The 26,749-nt window shown below is 45.7% G+C and overlaps 1 long non-coding RNA gene across 5 annotated transcripts; it reads left to right on the forward strand.

The window, feature by feature from the left end:
• Positions 1 to 520: 520 nt before the first annotated feature.
• LOC134944589 (uncharacterized) lies at positions 521 to 21,656 on the forward strand. 5 transcript variants are annotated; one of them, XR_010181904.1, is made up of 4 exons: positions 521 to 582; positions 6,152 to 6,181; positions 7,270 to 7,570; positions 21,447 to 21,656. It is a non-coding gene; the product is annotated as an uncharacterized LOC134944589 (long non-coding RNA). The 5 variants fall into 5 exon arrangements; XR_010181905.1 differs by lacking the exon at positions 521 to 582 and adding an exon at positions 2,806 to 2,866; XR_010181906.1 differs by lacking the exon at positions 521 to 582 and adding an exon at positions 5,020 to 5,044.
• The last annotated feature ends 5,093 nt before the right edge of the window (positions 21,657 to 26,749 follow it).

Here is a 26,749-nt window from a genome sequence, read left to right on the forward strand (position 1 = left end):
CCAGCCCTGGGAAATGCAGCACTGCACATAGCTAGTAACGGCACCAGCCCTGGGAAATGCAGCACTGCACATAGCTAGTAACGGCACTGGGTTTGATAAAAATAGGTAATCCTTAAATCTGGCTTAAATGGCCGTTTGCCCTGTCAGTTCCATCTGTAATAAAAAAAAATGTCCTCCACTTTTGTCAATATTGACTATGGCTATATATATGTAAATGTGTTTCTCTAAAGTTGGTGTTCCACACTATGGGGGAGATGTATCAAATCTACTGAAGATGAATAGTGGAGAAGTTGCCCACAGCAGCAACCACAAGCTTCTAGTTTTGTTTTATAGAATATACCTAATAAATTATATTTCTGGTTGCTATGGGAAACTTCACCTCTTCAGAAAGTTTGATACATCTTCCCTTTGACTTGTTGCCTGAGAGAATTTGCAAGGCAAAAATCACCGTCATGCATACTGTAATGGAAACCGGCAACATGACCGCTCTATTGTGCTTGTCCCCTCCCTGCTGCCTTCTTGTCTTATATATGTGGCTGCACCCTGCCACGGTCACAGAGATTCCAGGAGCAGCAGGAACAGGTATGTATACGAAAACCCGTCCTTCCCTATAACTAACAGGGTTATTATCTTCACATCACACTGATAATGTCTTAAAATGTCAGAGTTACCCAAAGGAAAAAGAGAGTGTTTGTGGCCAGTGTTATATTGGCCAATGAAGGTGTCATAGACAATACAGGGAGATTAGTCACATTATATGGAATAACTACAGTGTATATATAAAACATTGACCCCCAATGATACAGAAATATGTAACCTGCGGCTTTAACTCTCAAGTTCAACACCTGGAAGAAGCATCTTCTATAAACACTGTGTACATAAATGATTTATATACTTATAGCTATTCTCTCCTGTATTTTTATGACGCTTCTCTGTAGAGAAACCATTACAATGAATACGAGGGTGGTGTACACAAGTGGAATAAGTAAAACGTTTATGGCTCTAAAACTCAAAATCACAGCAATGGGCAGCGTTCTCATACCAACAAAACACGCACTACAGTAAATCTACCTCACCTGCGCAATAGAAGTTACACAGCTACTATTAGTTAATACTAGAGGTTGCATGAATTAGTGGTAGCAGGGAGAGGACAGATTAGTGGAGTGTTGCAAATTGACTATCAATTACTGATTACAGTGTGTGGCATAATGTGTAATGGGCATTGCGGTGTGTGGCATAATGTGTAATGGGCATTATGGTGTGCGGAATAATGTGTAATGGGCATTACGGTGTGTGGCATAATGTGTAATGGGCATTACGGTGTGTGGCATAATGTGTAATGGGCATTACGGTGTGTGGCATAATGTGTTATGGGCATTATGGTGTGCGGAATAATGTTTAATGGGCATTACAGTGTGTGGCATATTGTGTAAGGGGCATAACTATAAGGCAGAAACATGACAAATAATGTAAGGGGCATGAATCAGGATTTTTTTTTTCCTGTGGTGGGCAATGTCTGGGTGTGCAGGTTCCAATACTGGGGTATAAGGTAGTCTTTTCCTGCAAGACCATGCCCCTTGTAGCAATGCCACGCCGCTTACAACGAGGCTAAAACCTATTTTGGGGGAGCGTGCATACAACGCGCACAAATTGTTTATTCATGCAAAGGATAATTCTTTATTTTTACAAAGATGCCCCCCCCCACTGTAGCTCCACCCACATTACCGACAGCTCCGCCCACCCCCGGGAGTTCGTACCTTCTTTTAGGCTGTCCTCTCCCTTGAACCATCCTGGGAGTCTGGCAAGGATGAAAGAGTCTATGAGGCATATGTATCAAATCCCAGTGGAGAGAGAGAAAGAGGAGAGAGATAAAGTAGCAACCAGCTTCTGTCGTTTTTCAAACACAGCCTGTAACATAGCAGTTAGGAGCTGATTTGGCTAGTACTTTGTCTCTCTCTGCTTAATCTCTCTCCAAGCTTTGTTACAGATGTCTCTATGTATGAAATAGCTCCAATAAGTCCTATTTAATAATGCCGCTTATCTCAATGATAGAAAATATTATTTAGGGCTATTTATAAAAAAAATAATCGCAATGCTTAGCTCACAGGCGAGAGTGACCGGCAGCAGTAAGCACAGACTGTCCTTTCACTATGCACCCATAGACGATATTTACTTGTCTGTCAGTGCTGCGGAGAATGCAAGGTACCTGACTGGAGTGCTGCGGAGAATGCAAGGTACCTGACTGGAGTGTCCAAAGAAAGCGCCAGGGAGCACTGAAGCAGCAAAACTGGCTGCAGGGTGCGCCTAGACTGCTAGCCAGAAGCAAGGGCCGTAAAGCACTCACACATCCATAGTTACGGCCCTGGGCTTGATAAATACGGGTAATCATTAAATATGGCTTAAATGGTTGTTTGCCCTTTCAGTTCCTTCTGTGATAAAAAAATGTCCTCCACTTTTGTCATTATCGACTATGGCAATAAGTAAATGTGTCTCTTTCTAAAGTTGGTGTTCCACACTATGGGGGAGATTTATCAAATCTACTGAAGAGGAATAGTGGAGAAGTTGGCCACACCAACCAGCTTCTAGCTTTTATTTTAAAGAAAGTACTAAATACAGTAATTTATATTTCTGATTGGTTGCTATGGGCAACTTCACCTCTTCAGAAGGTAGGATACATCTCCCCCTTTGACTCATTTGTTGCCTGAGAGAATTTGCAAGGCAAAAATCACATTCGTCATGTATACTGTTATGGAAACCGGCAACATGACCGCTCTATTGTCCTTGTCCCCTCCCTGCTGCCTTCTTGTCTTATATATGTGGCTGCACCCTGCCACGGTCACAGAGATTCCAGGAGCAGTTGCAGCAGGTATGTTCCCGAAACCCGTCTTTCCCTATAACTAACAGGGTTATTATCTTCACATCACACTGATAATGTCTTAAAATGTCAGAGTTACTCAAAGGAAAAAGAGAGTGTTTGTGGCCAGTGTTATATTGGCCAATGAAGGTGTCATAGACAATACAGGGAGATTAGTCACATTATATGGAATAACTACAGTGTATATATAAAACATTGACCCCCAATAATACAGAAATATGTAACCTGCGGCTTTAACTCTCAAGTTCAACACCTGGAAGAAGCATCTTCTATAAACACTGTGTACATAAATGATTTATATACTTATAGCTATTCTCTCCTGTATTTTTATGACGTTTCTCTGTAGAGTAACCATTACAATGAATATGAGGGTGGTGTAGATAAGTGGAATAAGTAAAACGTTTATGGCTCTAAAACTCAAAATCACAGCAATGGGCAGCGTTCTCATACCAAAAAAACACGCACTACAATAAATCTACCTCACCTGCGCAATAGAAGTTACACAGCTACTATTAGTTAATACTAGAGGTTGCATGAATTAGTGGTAGCAGGGAGAGGACAGATTAGTGGAGTGTTGTAAATTGACTATCAATTACTGATTACTTTGTGTCATGTGCCTATGTTTGTCTAGCGCAATTTTTGTCTGCTTACCACTTACCGGTCATAGAACTGTATCATTCCTTTTAATTGTTTGCTGTCTTATTTGTGTGTGAGTGTGCTAGTACTGTTTTATGTTTCACACATCAAGTTAAATATACCAAAGGCTGGATTTGAAGGAGTGTTCAACCTGCCACCAGTTTATACCCCTGGATTAACTATTTGCTTATTTGGAGGATGAATTAAAAACCCGCCAGCAATCAGCATCGGGTTTCAAATGGCCAAACAGCCAGCAGATTGATACCCATGGAACTATTTACGATTTGGGAGTTATCAGACGATGGGGGACATTTACTAAGCAGTGATAAGAGCAGAGAAGTGAGCCAGCGGAAAAGTGCCCATGTCAACCAATCAGCACTGAAGTAACATCTATAATTTGCATACTATAAAATGATACAGAGCTGCTGATTGGTTGATGGGGCAACTTCTCCACTGGCTCACTTCTCCGCTCTTATCACAAATGCCCCCCTTTAGAAGCCTTGGATGGAGATAAAGTTAACGACGATAAAGTGCTAGCCAATCAGCTCTTAACTGTCACTTTTCAAACCCAACCTGTGACATAGCTGTTAGGAGCTGATTGGCTGGTACTTTATCTCCATCCAAGGCTTAGCAAATAGTCCTCTATGGGGGCTATTCGGAGTTGGTCGTAGTTTTGCAAAAATGTCTCGGCCATCTGCACACATGCAGCACTTGCATAGCACATGCACAGACTTTCACTGAAGGATGCGAGTGATTGACAGGCAGCGGGCGGTCAGGGGTGGCGATGCGGCGTTGGTGGGGAGTGGTGCAGGAAATGCAGGCGTGTCACGGCCGTTTTCAGGGCGGCCGTATGATGCTGCGTTTTCCTGTGACGGGAAACATGACGGCGGTGCGCCTGTATATGCAGCCTAGCTGCGTATACAGGGGTCGACCTCTATTTGCTGCTATCTGCGATGCGATCACAATTGAATTGCAATCGCATCGTTGGGTGGTGCTACACATGTTGGGCGACCTTGCCCTGTGCTGGGCAGCCCACAGCATGCGATTTTATCAGTAGCAGTTTTTGCTATTTTAGCAAAACTGCTACCAACTCTGAATAACCCCCTATGGGCGCTATCCAATTAGCAGCTGTAATTCTGCAGTTAATTGATCCCCCGAGGTCTATCCAATTAGCCCCAAAAGCTGGCAGTCAGTGGCGAATACAGAGGTGGGGCTGCAGCACAGTCCAAAGTTCAAATAGGGGAGCCACCTCAACTGCCAGTGAGTCAGTTTGGGATGGCAGTTGGTGTGGCTCCACTATTTGAACTTTGGACTGAGCTGCAGCCCCACCTCTGGAGCTGCTACTGCCAGCAGTTATCAAGGATTTTTTTCACCAGGATATTTACTTGGATTAAATCACTGAGCGATGTCACTCTGTACCTCCAGTAGTGTAACCGATGCTAATTTTCAGTAGGAAAAAGCAGGAACGAAGCATCGCTCATTAACTATGACATAATCACTAGTGCCGTTCCTGAACCAGTTCTGGGCCAAAATGTATTTTTCATAAGTTTTATTTTAAAGTCTTTTAAGTGCCTTCTTTTAAAAAGACCCCCAGACCTGGCATCCATGAACCTATTCTTCCAGTAAAATAGCACTTAGTGGAACTAAAACATTTTGGGCATTGGAGTTAGGGGCTGATTCAGACCTGATCGGTGCTGTGCGTTTTTGAAGTACTGCGATCACCTCTGCCTGATTGACAGGCAGAGGCGGTCGCTGGGTGGGAAGGGGCGGGCCGGTGGCGTTTGGGGGTGGTCCGGGCAACGCAGGCATGCCTGGACCGTTGGGGGGAGGCGGGCTGCGGCGGCTGCATGACGTCACACGCAGCCGCTGCGACCCGGGCAGCGACGAGTAGCTCCCTGCAAGCGAGAGCAGGTACTAAGTATTTGGAACCGGGCTTGTCGGAGGGGCCCAGCAGGGAACCTGGGTCCACACTCCACCCCGCCCCCCTTCCCTTTACCTGTTAGCCAGCTGGCAGCAGCCTCTCTCGCTAGCCCAACTGCTGCAGGGAAGCTGCTGCCACTGAGTCTCCTCTGCCTGCAGGGGGTTAGCGATCGCACTGATCGTGCCTCCCCCCCCCCCCCCCCCCCACACACACACACACACACACACTTCCCCTTCCCTGGATCTGACCCTGGCTGAGGGTTTCACGGCACCCCCCTGTGTAGGTCGGCATAAAAGAAGTAACCATGTAACCATGGCAGAAGCACCAACCCTCACAACATGTCAACAAAGAAAACAGGCCCCACATGCACATTGGCCCACCGGGGATCTTCCCTGTGATCGCCATAGCCAATCCGCCCCTGCCGTAGTGTTATATCATCATAAGGAGGTTTAGAATAACATAAAACTGAGAGAAACTGTAACAAAATCCTAACAATAACACTATTCTGGGGTATATGGTTCCCCAACACTGCTGCTAATGAATAACACAAGTTCAGGCCTGCTACTGGATAGGCCTTTTCCTGCCAGAAGATCACCAGAAAGCATAAACAACAAAGTGCTGCCATCTCTTAGAAATAGCTAAAACAAATATGAGTGGTGACTGCAGTACCCCACTATAGTATTCAAGGTTTAATGTATTTTTCTTTTATTGATTTACAGAACTACCCATCATGTGGAACCCAAACCAAGGTTAGTGATCTGCAATCTTCCATCATCCCAGAGCCATTCATGGATTTGCTTACAGCAGATGAGGGAACATCTGTATTTCTGAAGAGAATTAAAATGAAATCAGTAGTTTTTAATATCATATTTAGTGGAATTTCCCTTTCCAGGAAAAGCTTTTGGTCATCACATTTGTGCAGGGCCGTAACTAGGTGTGTGCGTAGTGTGCTCCACACATAGCGCTGCAGGGTAGGGGGCCCAGCATCTCCTGACCACCCCTGTCTCCTACCCCCACCCCTTTTATCACTAATACCTATACAGCATACATCGAGAAAATGTATAAACATCTTGTTTGCCAAAGTGGGGAAGTAAAAGCTCCCCCCTCCGGCTATCCCCGCCAGAGCCCACAGCGCATTAGCCTAGTGCTGATGCGCTGTGTCTCACCTCCGGATGGCTCACTGGGCATGCGCGAGATCTCGCTACTATCGTGGGATTTCCCGTGCAGCCCGGAGCCAGCAGCCACCTCAGCCAGGGACAGAACTTTCCCTGCTGCAGAGATAGGGCAGTGACGCCTTCAGCTGTCAAAATTGATAGCTGCAGCTGTTGGAATGATCAGTGCCGCTGACTGTTAATACATTGGGCCGCACATCAGCACGCTGTCTTGTAGATTGCAGCGCCGATTTAGACAGGGGCGCATAGTCATGTAGCACACATCCTGCATTCATAATGGCAATTAATACATCTACCCCCCTGTCTGGCAACGGGGTCCACCAGATGTTTAAGTGGGTAAGTCCCCCCACAGGACTCCTTACACTGTAAGAAGTACAGTAACTATGAAATGAGATGGTGCACAGACACAGTTGCTGGAAATAATGGATCTTCTGATTTTGATAGATTATTTGCAATTTATTTTCAATAAAATTAAACACCTAAAGTAAAAACATCCCTTCAGTTCCCTGTAAAAGCTGGTGCAATAGACGTGATGTCATAAAATGTCTCTTTCCATTCTTTTTCGCCTGTGCGTGAATAACCCTTATTATTTATATCTACTCCTGCATGCATTCATAAAAGACAAGTACTGTTGTAACATTAACCATGTTTTGTTTCATGAATAGGCAGTGGACTGCCCCCATATATACCACCACCGTATGTTCAGCAGCCGCCATATGTTCAGAACCCACCAGGATATATGCCAGTATATAATCAGGTGGTAGGTGTGCCCTTAGGTCCAGGCTATGTTGTCCCACCAGGGAGCTATCCCATTGGTACCAACCCCTACCCTCCAGGAGTTGTGATTGAATGCACATGTGTAGACCGTAGCCGATGTGAATGTTATAGACGTCATGGCCACCACCACCACCATGAACGCTTCTGACACCATAGATGGAACTGAAGTACATTGTTGGCCATGTAAATGTGAGTATGATTACAAGTACATATATGACATAAATAAAGCCATAATATAATTATTCATTTATAGAACATTCATTTGTAGAAACCAGCACGTTATGTACAGTAGCCCTTGGATGTATTATCTTACAGCTACATGCTAAGTGCTGCATACAGTATGCACAATTTTTCAAGTTGAATATATTTGGGATATTTTTGCACTTCCAGTAATGTACAGTTATGGGTATGGAACCAATTTAAAATGCAGGTAGGTCTGCCCTATACCCAAGCAATGTAATTGCCCCTAAAACAACAACTACAGTGCTTTATGGAGCAGAGCTGGGCCACATGTAATAATTCGTTATTAAATATGATGCAGCTCTACTCAAAACTGGATGTGACAGAGAATTGTGGTGCAGTGAGGAGGGGAGAGGATGGAGCAACACCCTGCTGATACATTTCAGTATGATGAGTGTTCTCCTCTACTCGTCATTACGTCCACCACCCCTTTTCCCCAGACATTTCACCACTGCCACTTCTCCCCCCCACATTAGGCCACCACCAACTCTCTCCCCACACATTACACCACCATCACCCCTCTCCCCACACATTACACCACCACCACCCCTCTCCCCATGCATTACACTACCACCAACGCCCCTCACCCCAGGCATTACACTACCACCAACCCCCTCCTCCCACATTACACCACGCAAACCCTCTCTCCATACATTACGCCATTACAACCCATATGCCCACACATTACACCACCAACATCTCTCTTCCCACACATTAAACCACCACCACCCCTCTCCCCACACACTACACCACCGCGAACCCTCTCTCCATACATTACACCACTACCACCCATCTCCCCACACATTACACCACCGCGAACCCTCTCTCCATACATTACACCACTACCACCCATCTCCCCACAGATTACACCACCGTGAACCCTCTCTCCATACATTACACCACTACCACCCATTTCCCCACACATTACACCACCACCACCACCCCTCTCCCCACATTACACCACCACGAACCCTCTCTCCATACATTACACCACTACCACCCATCTCCCCACACATTACACCACCGCGAACCCTCTCTCCATACATTACACCACTACCACCCATCTCCCCACACATTATACCACCGCGAACCCTCTCCCCATACCTTACACCACTACCACCCATCTCCCCACGCATTACACCACCACCACCACCCCTCTCCCCACATTACACCACCACGAGCCCTCTCTCCATACATTACACCACTACCACCCATCTCCCCACACATTACACCACCGCAAACCCTCTTTCCATACATCACACGGGTGGTATTCATGTGACCAGCGGTCGGGAGACCGACGGTCACATGACCTCCACCAACATCCCGCCCACTCACTATCCCGATGGTCGGTATGCCAACCAACAGGGACTATTTCCACTCGTGGGTGTCCACGACACCCATATAGTGGGAATAGAATCTGTGGCGTCCGCAGGTCGCCACCGAGCCCGCAGCGTGGAGAGCGCAGCGAGCCCACAAGGGGCTTGCTGCACTCGCCCCTCCCCGCCGGGATCCCGGTGTCAGTATGCTGCCGGGATCCCGGCGTCAGTATGCTGACCGCCGGTCAGCCATACTACACCCCATTACACCACTATCACCCATCTCCCCACACATTAAACCACCGCGAACCCTCTCTCCATACATTACGCCACTAACACCTATCTCCCCACACATTACAGCACCAACACCTCTCTCCCCACACATTAAACCACCGCAAGCCCTCTCTCCATACATTACACCACTATCACCTGACTCCCCATATATTCCACCATCACCCGTCTCCTCACACACCACCACCGCTCTCCTCACACATTACACCAACACCGCTCTCCTCACACATTACACTAACACCGCTCTACCAACACATTACACTACGTGAACCCTCTCAACTTAAATGACACCACTACCACCCTTCTTACCACACATAACACCACCACCGCTCTCCCTACACATTACACCACTAGCACCCATCTCCCCACACATTAAACCACCGCGAACCCTCTCTCCATACATTGAATACAGAAAAAATCCCTTCGGGACCTCTTAATTGCGCAAAAATCACAAAGCAGCCTAGTGGGTACTCACAATCTCCAAGGCACCCCTCCAAAAGTACCAAGAAATGTATAACCGAGAGAAACCAAAGTGGTGGAGACGAATTTCCCCTTAGGCGCTCAACATAACAATACAGAAAATATTAAAAAATAATGATATTAAAAATGAAGTGATACATTCCTTAATGGGTAGAAGAAATCCAGGACATAGTTGCACTCCTCCTCCACTTATCAATACCTCACGAATGCAGGGAAGTATGTAAAGAAAAAGATCATAGCATGTGTCGTACAGTCACAATTTAATTTTTGAAATCACTGACACACATTAACATAAACACAATCCACATAAAAAACACAATCCACATAAAAGAATTGTCCACAAAGTTCTGCTGAGAATGGGAGGCCAGAATAATTACCAAAAAGAATTGAGAACTGATTTTTGTCAGATCTCAAAAATGGCAGTTTGTGATATAGTCACCAAGCGTCTCTCCGGAAAAGACCACTGGAACCAGCCTTGGCAATCAGTTCAGCTCTCCAGATCTTTTATCATCAGCAGCTTCGGAGTCCGGTAGGTCCCTTAATTAATTAGGTAATTAAGGGACCTACCGGACTCCGAAGCTGCTGATGATAAAAGATCTGGAGAGCTGAACTGATTGCCAAGGCTGGTTCCAGTGGTCTTTTCCGGAGAGACGCTTGGTGACTATATCACAAACTGCCATTTTTGAGATCTGACAAAAATCAGTTCTCAATTCTTTTTGGTAATTATTCTGGCCTCCCATTCTCAGCAGAACTTTGTGGACAATTCTTTTATGTGGATTGTGTTTTTTATGTGGATTGTGTTTATGTTAATGTGTGTCAGTGATTTCAAAAATTAAATTGTGACTGTACGACACATGCTATGATCTTTTTCTTTACATACTTCCCTGCATTCGTGAGGTATTGATAAGTGGAGGAGGAGTGCAACTATGTCCTGGATTTCTTCTACCCATTAAGGAATGTATCACTTCATTTTTAATATCATTATTTTTTAATATTTTCTGTATTGTTATGTTGAGCGCCTAAGGGGAAATTCGTCTCCACCACTTTGGTTCCTCTCTCCATACAATACGCCACAAACACCGATCTCCCCACACATTACACCCCCAACAACTCTCTCCCCACACATTACACGACCGCGAACCCTCTCTCCATACATTACACCACTACCACCCATCTCCCTACACATTACACTACCGCGAACCCTCTCTCCATACATTACACCACTACCACCTGACTCCCCATACATTCCACCATCACCCGTCTCCCCACACATTACACCAACCTCTCTCTCCCCACACATTACACTACGAGAACCCTCTCAACTTAAATTACACCACTACCACCCTTCTTACCACACATAACACCACCACCGCTCTCCCCACACATTACACCACCACCGCTCTCCTGACATTACACAACGTGAACCCTCTCCTCTTAAATTACATCACAACCACCCTTCTCACCACACATTACACCACCACCACCACCTCTCTCCCCACACATTATACCACTGTATCACCATACATTACATCACCACCCCCTCTCCCCTCATTACACCACGCAAACTATCTATGAATACATTACACCACTACCACCCCTCTCCCCACAGATTTTATTACCACTACCACCAGATGTGCTGCTGCTTTGCTTTAGGGTGTGTGCACCGTGGGCCTCTGTTTATGGCTATACAACCACACAAGGTCCTTATGAACCGCCTCTATAACCTTCTGCAACCTGTTGTTTAATAAATCCAATGTGACTTCCGATAAATTAACACTGTTCTCCCGACAATTTCCAGCGCATTTTGCTGTAATGTCCGGGTGTTGAATGCACTTGCTATTGAAGGAGTTGATGACTTTGCTAATGGCTGCGTTTACCCTCTTACAAGCCCTATCCACTGCCCATCCTCATCTGGCTCCCTTTCACATCCTACGGAGGACAATGTTAGACCCAATAATGATGACTGCCTTCCAGCGATTGGTCACTCACTGCATGTCTAAATTCAGCAATTTTGTCCTACCCAGGTAATTCCCCCCAAGGTGATTTATTAATATGTCGGGTTTGCCATTCCATGTTTCTGCCCTTATTGCCCACACCATGCCCCTCTTACACAGCCAATTCACCACCATTGCCCACTTCCCCCGCCCAATAGATATAGGAGTGCCCTATGATCCAAGCAGCACCCGGCTCCGACACTTTGGTATCACCCCCTCTGAGGGTTACACCCGGGTGCGTGCCCCCCGCACCAGCCCTGTGATGCCACTGCACACTTGTAGTCAGCTAAGTTTTGCTTTGAGACAAAGGGTGGGGTCGATAGCAGAACAATAGGGCACGAGCGCTATTTCAAAAGTGAAAAGAAAAGGAAGTACGATTGCACTGTGACAAAAGAGGTCAGCGGACTTTATTTCAACTGGGTATCAGTGTCACTGTAAATGATGGCATAAGCTCTGCTTCCCAACATCAGCTGTAGATGGATGAAAGACTGAAGTGCCGGAGGGTCCCAAAATACACGGCCATGGGTTACTATGGCCCTGACTATTACAGGTTGAGTCTCCCATGTCCAGGAGCGTAGCTAAGACATATGGGGCCCCATAGCAACTTTTTCTCCCCCCCCTCCCCCCTTCCCGTTCACAGCCCTGCTGCATCAGCTCCCCGCAAACCCGCCCCACCATCACCGCCGGACACTGTGCGGGCGGGCACTCACCTCCTGTGCCCCGCAGCTTCTCCTCTATCAGCAGTGTGCTGCTGCAGGCACATCTGCTATCAATATCCCGGCCGCTGGCTCCGTGTCTCTCCATCCTCACTGATGCTGGGAGGAGCCAGACTAAGCAATGATCCTCCCAACATCAGTGAGAACGGGGAGTCAGAGCCATCCGTTACCCGTAAAACACTGACAGCAGATGTGCCTGCAGCAGCACACTGCTGATAGAGGAGAAGCTACGGGGCACAGGTCTGTAGTAAGTGTGTGGCTAGCAATTAGGCATATTATCCAGGTGCAGGCGGAGTGGAGGGCCGGGCCCTGGACGTGGCCAGGGCCCCCTAGCAACCACAATCCCTGCACGTACGACACCTACGCCTCTGCCCATATCCAGAATTGCGTTATCCAGAATATTCCGAAATCCAGAGCACAACTTTGATTTTTGATGGTTCAATGTACACAAACTTTGTTGCACAGAATTATTACAAATAGTGTATTAAATTTAGAGATGAGCGGGTTCGGTTTCTCTGAATCCGAACCCGCACGAACTTCATGTTTTTTTTCACGGGTCCGAGCGACTCGGATCTTCCCGCCTTGCTCGGTTAACCCGAGCGCGCCCGAACGTCATCATGACGCTGTCGGATTCTCGCGAGACTCGGATTCTATATAAGGAGCCGCGCGTCGCCGCCATTTTCACACGTGCATTGAGATTGATAGGGAGAGGACGTGGCTGGCGTCCTCTCCATTTAGATTAGGAGAGAGAGAGAGAGATTGACCTGAGGCTGATACTGTAGAAGAGAGTGCAGAGTTTAGTGACTGACCACAGTGACCACCAGCAGTGCAGTTGTTTTATTTAATATATCCGTTCTCTGCCTGAAAAAAACGGTACACACAGTGACTCAGTCACATACCATATCTGTGTGCACTGCTCAGCCCAGTGTGCTGCATGCCTGCATCATCTATGTATATATTATATATCTGACTGTGCTCAGCTCACACAGCTTATAATTGTGGGGGAGACTGGGGAGCACTGCAGTGCCAGTTATAGGTTATAGCAGGAGCCAGGAGTACAAGACAGTCACATACCATATCTGTGTGCACTGCTCAGCCCAGTGTGCTGCATCATCTATGTATATATTATATATCTGACTGTGCTCAGCTCACACAGCTTATAATTGTGGGGGAGACTGGGGAGCACTGCAGTGCCAGTTATAGGTTATAGCAGGAGCCAGGAGTACATATTATATTAAAATTAAACAGTGCACACTTTTGCTGCAGGAGTGCCACTGCCAGTGTGACTGACCAGTGACCTGACCACACTGACCACCAGTATAGTTAGTAGTATACTATATTGTGATTGCCTGAAAAAGTTAAACACTCGTCGTGTGACTTCACTTGTGTGGTGTTTTTTTTTTATTCTATAAAAAACTCATTCTGCTGACAGACAGTGTCCAGCAGGTCCGTCATTATATAATATATATACCTGTCCGGCTGCAGTAGTGATATATATATATTTTTTATATCATTATTTATCATCCAGTCGCAGCAGACACAGTACGGTAGTTCACGGCTGTAGCTACCTCTGTGTCGGCACTCGGCAGTCCATCCATAATTGTATACCACCTACCCGTGGTTTTTTTTTTCTTTCTTCTTTATACATACATACTACTACATCTCTTTATCAACCAGTCTATATTAGCAGCAGACACAGTACAGTATGGTAGTTCACGGCTGTGGCTACCTCTGTGTCGGCACTCGGAAGTCCGTCCATAATTGTATACCACCTAACCGTGGGTTTTTTTCTTTCTTCTTTATACATACATACTACGACATCTCTTTATCAACCAGTCTATATTAGCAGCAGACACAGTACAGTACGGTAGTTCACGGCTGTGGCTACCTCTGTGTCGGCACTCGGCAGTCCGTCCATAATTGTATACCACCTAACCGTGGTTTTTTTTTCTTTCTTCTTCATACATACATACTACGACATCTCTTTATCAACCAGTCTATATTAGCAGCAGACACAGTACAGTACGGTAGTTCACGGCTGTGGCTACCTCTGTGTCGGCACTCGGCAGTCCGTCCATAATTGTATACCACCTAACCGTGGTTTTTTTTTCTTTCTTCTTTATACAGGTTAAGTATCCCATATCCAAATATTCCGAAATACGGAATATTCCAAAATACGGACTTTTTTGAGTGAGAGTGAGATAGTGAAACCTTTGTTTTTTGATGACTCAATGTACACACACTTATTTTAAAACATAAGTTATTAAAAAAATTGTATTAAATGACCTTCAGGCTGTGTGTATAAGATGTATATGAAACATAAATTAATTGTGTGAATATAGACACACTTTGTTTAATGCACAAATTTGTAAAAAATATTGGCTAAAATTACCTTCAGGCTGTGTGTATAAGGTGTATATGAAACATAAATGCCTTCTGTGCTTAAACTTGGGTCCCATCACCATGATATCTCATTATGGTATGCAATTATTCCAAAATACGGAAAAATCCGATATCCAAAATACCTCTGGTCCCAAGCATTTTGGATAAGGGATACTCAACCTGTACATACATACTACGACATCTCTTTATCAACCAGTCTATATTAGCAGCAGACACAGTACAGTACGGTAGTTCACGGCTGTGGCTACCTCTGTGTCGGCACTCGGCAGTCCGTCCATAATTGTATACCACCTAACCGTGGTTTTTTTTCTTTCTTCTTCATACATACATACTACGACATCTCTTTATCAACCAGTCTATATTAGCAGCAGACACAGTACAGTACGGTAGTTCACGGCTGTGGCTACCTCTGTGTCGGCACTCGGCAGTCCGTCCATAATTGTATACCACCTACCCGTGTTTTTTTTTTCTTTCTTCTTTATACATACATACTACTACATCTCTTTATCAACCAGTCTATATTAGCAGCAGACACAGTACAGTACGGTAGTTCACGGCTGTGGCTACCTCTGTGTCGGCACTCGGCAGTCCGTCCATAATTGTATACCACCTACCCGTGGTTTTTTTTTCTTTCTTCTTCATACATACATACTACGACATCTCTTTATCAACCAGTCTATATTAGCAGCAGACACAGTACGGTAGTTCACGGCTGTAGCTACCTCTGTGTCGGCACTCGGCAGTCCGTCCATAATTGTATACTAGTATCCATCCATCTCCATTGTTTACCTGAGGTGCCTTTTAGTTGTGCCTATTAAAATATGGAGAACAAAAATGTTGAGGTTCCAAAATTAGGGAAAGATCAAGATCCACTTCCACCTCGTGCTGAAGCTGCTGCCACTAGTCATGGCCGAGACGATGAAATGCCAGCAACGTCGTCTGCCAAGGCCGATGCCCAATGTCATAGTACAGAGCATGTCAAATCCAAAACACCAAATATCAGTAAAAAAAGGACTCCAAAACCTAAAATAAAATTGTCGGAGGAGAAGCGTAAACTTGCCAATATGCCATTTACCACACGGAGTGGCAAGGAACGGCTGAGGCCCTGGCCTATGTTCATGGCTAGTGGTTCAGCTTCACATGAGGATGGAGGCACTCAGCCTCTCGCTAGAAAAATGAAAAGACTCAAGCTGGCAAAAGCAGTAGCACCGCAAAGAACTGTGCGTTCTTCGAAATCCCAAATCCACAAGGAGAGTCCAATTGTGTCGGTTGCGATGCCTGACCTTCCCAACACTGGACGTGAAGAGCATGCGCCTTCCACCATTTGCACGCCCCCTGCAAGTGCTGGAAGGAGCACCCGCAGTCCAGTTCCTGATAGTCAGATTGAAGATGTCAGTGTTGAAGTACACCAGGATGAGGAGGATATGGGTGTTGCTGGCGCTGGGGAGGAAATTGACCAGGAGGATTCTGATGGTGAGGTGGTTTGTTTAAGTCAGGCACCCAGGGAGACACCTGTTGTCCGTGGGAGGAATATGGCCTTTGACATGCCTGGTGAAAATACCAAAAAAATCAGCTCTTCGGTGTGGAACTATTTTAACAGAAATGCGGACAACAGGTGTCAAGCCGTGTGTTCCCTTTGTCAAGCTGTAATAAGTAGGGGTAAGGACGTTAACCACCTCGGAACATCCTCCCTTATACGTCACCTGCAGCGCATTCATAATAAGTCAGTGACAAGTTCAAAAACTTTGGGTGACAGCGGAAGCAGTACACTGACCAGTAAATCCCTTCCTCTTGTAACCAAGCTCACGCAAACCACCCCACCAACTCCCTCAGTGTCAATTTCCTCCTTCCCCAGGAATGCCAATAGTCCTGCAGGCAATGTCACTGGCAATTCTGACGAGTCCTCTCCTGCCTGGGATTCCTCCGATGCATCCTTGCGTGTAACGCCTACTGCTGCTGGCGCTGCTGTTGTTGCTGCTGGGAGTCGATGGTCATCCCAGAGGGGAAGTCGTAAGCCCACTTGTACTACTTCCAGTAAGCAATTGACTGTTCAACAGTCCTTTGCGAGGAAGATGAAATATCACAGCAGTCATCCTGCTGCAAAGCGGATAACTGAGGCCTTGACAACTATGTTGGTGTTAGACGTGCGTCCGGTATCCGCCGTTAGTTCACAGGGAACTAGACAATTTATTGAGGCAGTGTGCCCCCGTTACCAAATACCATCTAGGTTCCACTTCTCTAGGCAGGCGATACCGAGAATGTACACGGACGTCAGAAAAAGACTCACCAGTGTCCTAAAAAATGCAGTTGTACCCAATGTCCACTTAACCACGGACATGTGGACAAGTGGAGCAGGGCAGGGTCAGGACTATATGACTGTGACAGCCCACTGGGTAGATGTATGGACTCCCGCCGCAAGAACAGCAGCGGCGGCACCAGTAGCAGCATCTCGCAAACGCCAACTCTTTCCTAGGCAGGCTACGCTTTGTATCACCGGTTTCCAGAATACGCACACAGCTGAAAACCTCTTACGGCAACTGAGGAAGATCATCGCGGAATGGCTTACCCCAATTGGACTCTCCTGTGGATTTGTGGCATCGGACAACGCCAGCAATATTGTGTGTGCATTAAATATGGGCAAATTCCAGCACGTCCCATGTTTTGCACATACCTTGAATTTGGTGGTGCAGAATTATTTAAAAAACGACAGGGGCGTGCAAGAGATGCTGTCGGTGGCCAGAAAAATTGCGGGACACTTTCAGCGTACAGGCACCACGTACAGAAGACTGGAGCACCACCAAAAACTACTGAACCTGCCCTGCCATCATCTGAAGCAAGAAGTGGTAACGAGGTGGAATTCAACCCTCTATATGCTTCAGAGGTTGGAGGAGCAGCAAAAGGCCATTCAAGCCTATACAATTGAGCACGATATAGGAGGTGGAATGCACCTGTCTCAAGCGCAGTGGAGAATGATTTCAACGTTGTGCAAGGTTCTGATGCCCTTTGAACTTGCCACACGTGAAGTCAGTTCAGACACTGCCAGCCTGAGTCAGGTCATTCCCCTCATCAGGCTTTTGCAGAAGAAGCTGGAGACATTGAAGGAGGAGCTAACACGGAGCGATTCCGCTAGGCATGTGGGACTTGTGGATGGAGCCCTTAATTCGCTTAACAAGGATTCACGGGTGGTCAATCTGTTGAAATCAGAGCACTACATTTTGGCCACCGTGCTCGATCCTAGATTTAAAGCCTACCTTGGATCTCTCTTTCCGGCAGACACAAGTCTGCTGGGGTTGAAAGACCTGCTGGTGAGAAAATTGTCAAGTCAAGCGGAACGCGACCTGTCAACATCTCCTCCTTCACATTCTCCCGCAACTGGGGGTGCGAGGAAAAGGCTCAGAATTCCGAGCCCACCCGCTGGCGGTGATGCAGGGCAGTCTGGAGCGACTGCTGATGCTGACATCTGGTCCGGACTGAAGGACCTGACAACGATTACGGACATGTCGTCTACTGTCACTGCATATGATTCTCTCACCATTGAAAGAATGGTGGAGGATTATATGAGTGACCGCATCCAAGTAGGCACGTCACACAGTCCATACTTATACTGGCAGGAAAAAGAGGCAATTTGGAGGCCATTGCACAAACTGGCTTTATTCTACCTAAGTTGCCCTCCCACAAGTGTGTACTCCGAAAGAGTGTTTAGTGCCGCCGCTCACCTTGTCAGCAATCGGCGTACGAGGTTACATCCAGAAAATGTGGAGAAGATGATGTTCATTAAAATGAATTATAATCAATTCCTCCGCGGAGACATTGACCAGCAGCAATTGCCTCCACAAAGTACACAGGGAGCTGAGATGGTGGATTCCAGTGGGGACGAATTGATAATCTGTGAGGAGGGGGATGTACACGGTGATATATCGGAGGGTGATGATGAGGTGGACATCTTGCCTCTGTAGAGCCAGTTTGTGCAAGGAGAGATTAATTGCTTCTTTTTTGGGGGGGTCCAAACCAACCCGTCATATCAGTCACAGTCGTGTGGCAGACCCTGTCACTGAAATGATGGGTTGGTTAAAGTGTGCATGTCCTGTTTTGTTTATACAACATAAGGGTGGGTGGGAGGGCCCAAGGACAATTCCATCTTGCACCTCTTTTTTCTTTTATTTTTCTTTGCGTCATGTGCTATTTGGGGAGGGTTTTTTGGAAGGGACATCCTGCGTGACACTGCAGTGCCACTCCTAAATGGGCCCGGTGTTTGTGTCGGCCACTAGGGTCGCTAATCTTACTCACACAGTCAGCTACCTCATTGCGCCTCTTTTTTTCTTTGCGTCATGTGCTGATTGGGGAGGGTTTTTTGGAAGGGACATCCTGCGTGACACTGCAGTGCCACTCCTAAATGGGCCCGGTGTTTGTGTCGGCCACTAGGGTCGCTAATCTTACTCACACAGTCAGCTACCTCATTGCGCCTCTTTTTTTCTTTGCGTCATGTGCTGATTGGGGAGGGTTTTTTGGAAGGGACATCCTGCGTGACACTGCAGTGCCACTCCTAAATGGGCCCGGTGTTTGTGTCGGCCACTAGGGTCGCTAATCTTACTCACACAGTCAGCTACCTCATTGCGCCTCTTTTTTTCTTTGCGTCATGTGCTGATTGGGGAGGGTTTTTTGGAAGGGACATCCTGCGTGACACTGCAGTGCCACTCCTAAATGGGCCCGGTGTTTGTGTCGGCCACTAGGGTCGCTAATCTTACTCACACAGTCAGCTACCTCATTGCGCCTCTTTTTTTCTTTGCGTCATGTGCTGATTGGGGAGGGTTTTTTGGAAGGGACATCCTGCGTGACACTGCAGTGCCACTCCTAAATGGGCCCGGTGTTTGTGTCGGCCACTAGGGTCGCTAATCTTACTCACACAGTCAGCTACCTCATTGCGCCTCTTTTTTTCTTTGCGTCATGTGCTGATTGGGGAGGGTTTTTTGGAAGGGACATCCTGCGTGACACTGCAGTGCCACTCCTAAATGGGCCCGGTGTTTGTGTCGGCCACTAGGGTCGCTAATCTTACTCACACAGTCAGCTACCTCATTGCGCCTCTTTTTTTCTTTGCGTCATGTGCTGATTGGGGAGGGTTTTTTGGAAGGGACATCCTGCGTGACACTGCAGTGCCACTCCTAAATGGGCCCGGTGTTTGTGTCGGCCACTAGGGTCGCTTATCTTACTCACACAGTCAGCTACCTCATTGCGCCTCTTTTTTTCTTTGCGTCATGTGCTGATTGGGGAGGGTTTTTTGGAAGGGACATCCTGCGTGACACTGCAGTGCCACTCCTAGATGGGCCAGGTGTTTGTGTCGGCCACTAGTGTCGCTTAGCTTAGTCATCCAGCGACCTTGGTGCAAATTTTAGGACTAAAAATAATATTGTGAGGTGTGAGGTATTCAGAATAGACTGAAAATGAGTGGAAATTATGGTTTTTGAGGTTAATAATAATATGGGATCAAAATGACCCCCAAATTCTATGATTTAAGCTGTTTTTTAGTGTTTTTTTAAAAAAACACCCGAATCCAAAACACACCCGAATCCGACAAAAAAAATTCGGTGAGGTTTTGCCAAAACGCGGTCGAACCCAAAACACGGCCGCGGAACCGAACCCAAAACCAAAACACAAAACCCGAAAAATTTCAGGCGCTCATCTCTAATTAAATTACCTTCAGGCTGTGTGTATAAGGTGTACAGTATACAAAGCGTAAATGCATTCTGTGCTTAGACTTGGGTCCTATCCCCATGATATCTCATTATGGCATGCAATTATACCAAAATACATAAAAACCAATATCCAGAATACTTCTGGTCCTAATTCAGAGATGTACAGAAATGCATTTACAGATGCGATTACGCTAGTTGTGTATTTGCAAAAATATGCTAATGACTCAGACGTCGTCTTGTGCCTAAAGAAACGCGATGCTGGCATCTCACAGCCACCGCTTACGTACACAAGCGGAAACATAACATGCACATAAATCAACCATCAAACTTCTGAGCAAGTCTATGCTGACTCAAACAGAGCGGCTCTCCTAGGATGCCAAGGGCTCTCGAGCTACGAGTGAATTTGCAGTGGCTGACTTTGGCATGGCCAGAAAATGTTCCCGACACGCCTGTGTTTTACTAGCCACCCCCATTGCCTTCCCCTAAACAATGACTACCTGACACTCACTTTGTGAATAAATACTCTGTCTGTGCAAAATCATAATTCAATTGCTGCGTGTGCGCAGTCTGGCTCTGTTGCATGCGCAGTTGCAAAAAATTGATCCACTGCATACAATATCGACATTGCGTACATTTCTGAATCATGCCCTTTATCGGGATGACCAGTCACTGATCCCAGCCATGTAACTGAAGGTGGGTCAACACAGGTGGTGAGGATGGTGAGTGCTCCAGTCCAGCCCTGCAATATCATCAGCTGGTCCCCATGAAGAAGTGAGCGGACAGTGTTAGGGGTGGGGTTTACTATGTAGGGGTGTGGCTATGGGGGCTGATGCATGTTTGCCTGAGAGGAAAGTAGCTACTTCTCTTTATTTGATTTGCTCCCACCTCTACATCAGGGCTGGTATGAGCTAATTTGTGTCTCATCTGTTTTGTAGCTATGGGAGAGGATCCATCTGCTGAGTCTGACTAATCATCACCATGGCGACTGTTCCACAACCTGTTCTTCTGGCTCCGTTGTACACAATGTCTTTGCCTCACCCCACAGCAAAAATATCTATGTCCCCTTGCATGTCTAATTTTCCATGGAAGACAGTGTCTGTGATCCATTGATATAAAGATAATAAACAACTGTCTAAATATAAAAATATTATGTCTGCCATATTTCTAATGTAACGGTATGTGTCAGGGTGTCTACCCGTGTATTAAATTAACATATGAAAAAGGAAACATTGGGACAAAATAGTCTCTGGGGTAAATTTACTAATCAGCATCTTTTCAAATCCGCAGCGCCTCTGTCTGTATAGGCCGCTGGGATTGTATTTAATTATAATATTATTGCCCCTTTAAATCCAGCTTCTGAAACTCTAATGGGCCCTACACACTGGGCGATGTTACCGATATTATCGACCAGCGATATTACTGACCACTGATATTATCGATGGTTGATTTTACCAACACACTGGACGATATCGCTGGTCAATTTGGACGATATGAGAGTACATACATCTATATAGTACAAATTGACTTGCATGTATACACAAGGATAGATCAACAATTAACGCAGGGCCTGATATGTACGATTTATCGTTCATTTTTTTACGATATCGTTCATATCGATCATCGTTATCAGCAAGTGTGTAGGGCCCGTAAGGATGCTGCGGCTTTGAAAAGCATTGCTTAGTACATTTACCCCCATCTATTTCCAATCTGCTCGCTCCACGCTCCTGCTCATGTTAGGCCACACCCCATTTGTCTTTAATTATTCTCCTAATTACGTAAGTCCCACCTCCTTTGGCTGGTCTATACGGAGGGCCTAATTCATGTTTGTATGCACATGCCTACGCAATTGTGATTTTTCAGGGTACGGACTTGCTGATCATCGTAAGTGAAGCTGCCGCCCAGAAAAGAATATAGACACCCATCGGAGCCATTGCAAAGTCCTCAGCAACTGCATACACAGCACCGACGCAGAACTGAGGAACATCGACTCCCAGAGACAGTCTATGGTCACCAGTGCCAGATTAAGGTCCACATGGGCCTGGAGCTGAAATTTATGAAGGGCCTATTTTGTGCTTTGGCAGGATGCGTGACAAGCGCTGTGGCGGCATAATTAGTGATGTGGGGGTGTGACCAGTGTGGAGTGGGTGTTGTCTAAATAAGGGGCATGGCTATCTCTGTGACGTACATAGCTAGTGCCTACCTTCAACCACTTAAAAGTGCACCTATAACAAGAAAATGTTTGTGACCACCATATAATACTAAGAATCAGTGACCGCCATGTGATACATAGAGCATCGCAGTGACCACCATATAATACAAAGTGAATCACAGTGACTGCCATGTGACAGAGAGCATTGCAGTGAATGTCATATAATACAGAGAGTATCACAGTGACCGCCCCATAAAGAAGAGATTTGCAGTGACCAAATTATGATACAGAGAGCATCACAGTAACTGCCACTTAAACAAAAGAGTTACAGTCACCAAATTATAATACAGAGAGCATTGCAGTGACCACCATATAATACAAAGTGCATCACAGTGACTGCCATGTGACAGAGAGCATTGCAGTGAATGTCATATAATACAGAGAGTATCACAGTGACCGCCCCATAAAGAGAAGAGATTTGCAGTGACCAAATTATAATACAGAGAGCATCACAGTAACTGCCACTTAAAGAAAAGAGTTACAGTCACCAAATTATAATACAGAGAGCATTGCAGTGACCACGATATAATACAAAGTGCATCACAGTGACTGCCATGTGACAGAGAGCATTGCAGTGAATGTCATATAATACAGAGAGTATCACAGTGACCGCCCCATAAAGAGAAGAGATTTACAGTGACCAAATTATAATACAGAGAGCATCACAGTAACTGCCACTTAAAGAAAAGAGTTACAGTCACCAAATTATAATACAGAGAGCATTGCAGTGACTGCCATATAATACACCAATCATTACAGTGACCTCCACTGCAATGAATGCCATATTATATATAGAACTCCCAAGACCTATTACTCCCCAACCACAAGCAACTTTTTCTAACAGGCATCCCCAGTCTACCCCCAGCTGCAGGAGGTGAAGTACCACTGAGTATAGCAAGACCTAGGTCGATCACAGGACTGCGCACCCGAAAGCATCAGGCGTCCCCGGCCGGCAGCGACGAACAATTGAAAAAACGTGTTTTTTTTTTTTAAATATATTTATTGGATATTCAAGTATTACATTGACAACAAGCCCTTGTTAGGGGGAAAAAGCCACACAGGGCGGCGAGTCAAAACATCATAACAGTGATTTCCACAGGGTTATAAACAGCCATAAACATTTTTTGCTGGGTTATTTAGAAACTATCCCCATCGGTTCCCATTACATTCTTAGTCAATGTAAACTTTATAATGCAAACAATGAAGGAGGGAGGGAAGGGCTGGGGTGGGGGGGGGGGTATAGTGATAGGACCGTCCTGCTTTTTGTATACTACATCATAAGAGACAGTGTTTAATATACATATAGTTCAAAAACATCTAATTATTTGCAATTAGATTTTTTAAGCAGTCTAGGTGACCGTGGGTTCCATACCTCCGAAACCTGCCTTGAAAGGGGGTGGGGGGGGTATTGGGAACAATCAATTATCGTCTCTCGATGACATGTTCAAGGACTTCAGTACATATTCTTATATTTTTATCTAGTTTTTCATATTTGTGCTGGAGGTGAACAATCCAGTATTGTATACATTTTTATCTTTTCAGGATCCGATTTGGATTCTATAAAGGCTCCCCACTTTCTCCAGAATTGACTGCCTGTATGGTGCGGTTCACCTAGCATCTCATATCTTTCAAAGTACATGTATCTCATCATTAGCGTGTCAATCTCTCTCAACGTAGGGGTGTGGTGAACTATCCATGAGTTAAGAATAACTTTCTTTGCCACCATTACCAGCAGAGACAGGAAAGGTATAAGGGGCTTCCTACCAACTGGTAGGTTCCATTTGTCGAAGTTGGCAAAAAGTAGAGGTATTGGATCCAGGGTCACGGACAATTGAAAGGTCATATTCACGTAGTGTACAAGTTTATTCCAATACTTTTTAATTTTGCCACAGGACCACATGTTATGAAAAGTCGAGGCTGATAGAGCCCCGCATTTCGGGCATTTACCATTCTCATTCTCAACATAGTGTGCCCGCTGGCTTTGTGATACATATGCCCTGTGTATTGTCTTAATGTGGACCTCCTGAAGGACCGATGCCCTTACTATGCGGAGTGTAGTATCATAATATTTAACCAATTCATCAGCTGAAGATAAAGAGGGTATATCTCTTATCCATAGCATTTGTAGTCTCTGGGGTATAGTATGTGGAGAGTGTGTTAGTAAAAGCAAGTACAGGAGTTTGGGTTTATATTCATGTTTGATGAACTTAGTGATGAGTGGTTGTAAAGGGTCTCTGGAAGGTAGTGTTGGTGTGGACGCAGCCAGGGAATGGGCATAATGCTGAATCTGTGCTAAGGCATACATACTATTTTGCGGGATGGAGAATTCCGAGGTCAAGCGTTTAAGAGATTTTACTTGACCGCCCGGGTCAAAGACCTGAGATGCCATTCTGAAACCTTTATGTATCAATCTACGGCATACCGAGTTTTCCAACCCAGGCGTAAATGAAGGATTACCCCATAGTGGAATCCAGTCCAGTCTATGTGGTGATCTTTTAATTTTCGCAGAGACTGCATTCCAGGCCTCGTATATATCTTTAAACAGGATATTAGTACGTATATGTGCTGGTAATAAATGTCTTTTAGTTTGGATTAGAGCGCCCGGGGAGAATGGTGCAAACAGTGCGCAATCTAGGTCGAAGTCTACATATGTATTGTGTTCTAAGGCCCAGTCCATGGCTATCCTCATCAGTAGCGCCCTCGAGTATAGCAATAGGTCGGGGAAACCAAGACCCCCCTCCCTTTTTGATCGTCTCAGCTTCCAGGATGCTATACGAGGTTTTTTAGATCTCCATATAAACCTGGTGCATAATCTGTCAAATTGTTTAATATCTTTCATGGTTAGTTTTATTGGTAGTAGCTGCATGGAATACGTTAATCTTGGTAATAGCACTGTTTTAATCACCTCAATTCTACCAAGTACTGATAGAGGTAAATCATGCCATTTTTCCATTGTTTCAGCTATCTTAGCGATAATCGGAGTGAAATTTAGCCTATATAGATCCCCTAGCCGTCTAGGTATCTGGATACCCAGGTATTTAACGTGAGAAGATACCACCCGGATGGTCTGTAGTGCCGCACATGTTTGTAAGTCGGGGGAATGCTCTGAAAGAATCAATAATTCAGATTTGCTGATATTTATTTTATACCCTGAAAATGCCCCGAATGTTGAAATTATGTCTAATGCCACAGGTATAGAATGTTCAGGGTGTGAGAAGAAGAGTAACATGTCGTCGGCGTACAAGGATACTCTGAGGTCAGTATTCCCAATTCGTATACCCGTATACCGAGGAGAGTGTCTTAGGGATATCGCCAGTGGTTCTAAAGCCAGTATAAACAGGAGGGGGGAGAGAGGGCAGCCTTGTCGGGTGCCCCTCATTATCTGGAAAGGAGAAGACAGCAGGCCATTACATATAATTTGGGAGGATGGGCTAGAGTATAATGTTTTTAAAAAAGAGATAAATTTCTGCGGTATTACAAAACGATCCAGCACGTCATAAAGATGATCCCAGTGCACCATGTCGAAAGCTTTTTCCGCGTCCAGGGAGAGGAGCGCTCTGGATGTGTTCGACATGGCGCACTGGGAGTCGCAAACCGCTGCCAACAGCCTCCTCACATTTGCCATCGGATTTCTACCCGCAACAAATCCCGTTTGGTCCCTATGAATAAGGGTGGGTAACGCTCGACTCAATCTGGATGCTAAAATTTTGGTCAATATTTTATATTCAATATTTAATAGCGATATGGGCCTATACGATCCCGGGTCAGAGCGGTCCCTATCTGGCTTCAGTAGTACCCTAATATTGGCCATGTTATAGTATAAAGGCAGCTCGCCTGTGTCTAGTATATAGTTAAATACCTTAACCAGTATATGGGTAACATGGGGAGCTAATAGTTTATAAAAATCCATCGTGAAGCCATGCGGGCCCGATGCCTTCCCTCCTTTAAGCTGGGAGATGGCGAGAGACACTTCATCTTGAGTTATGGCGTCTAATAGTGCTTCTCCCAGTTCAGGCGACAGCTGCGGAA

Source organism: Pseudophryne corroboree, chromosome 7 (genome assembly GCF_028390025.1).
Source record: "Pseudophryne corroboree isolate aPseCor3 chromosome 7, aPseCor3.hap2, whole genome shotgun sequence".
Lineage (NCBI taxonomy): Eukaryota > Metazoa > Chordata > Amphibia > Anura > Myobatrachidae > Pseudophryne > Pseudophryne corroboree.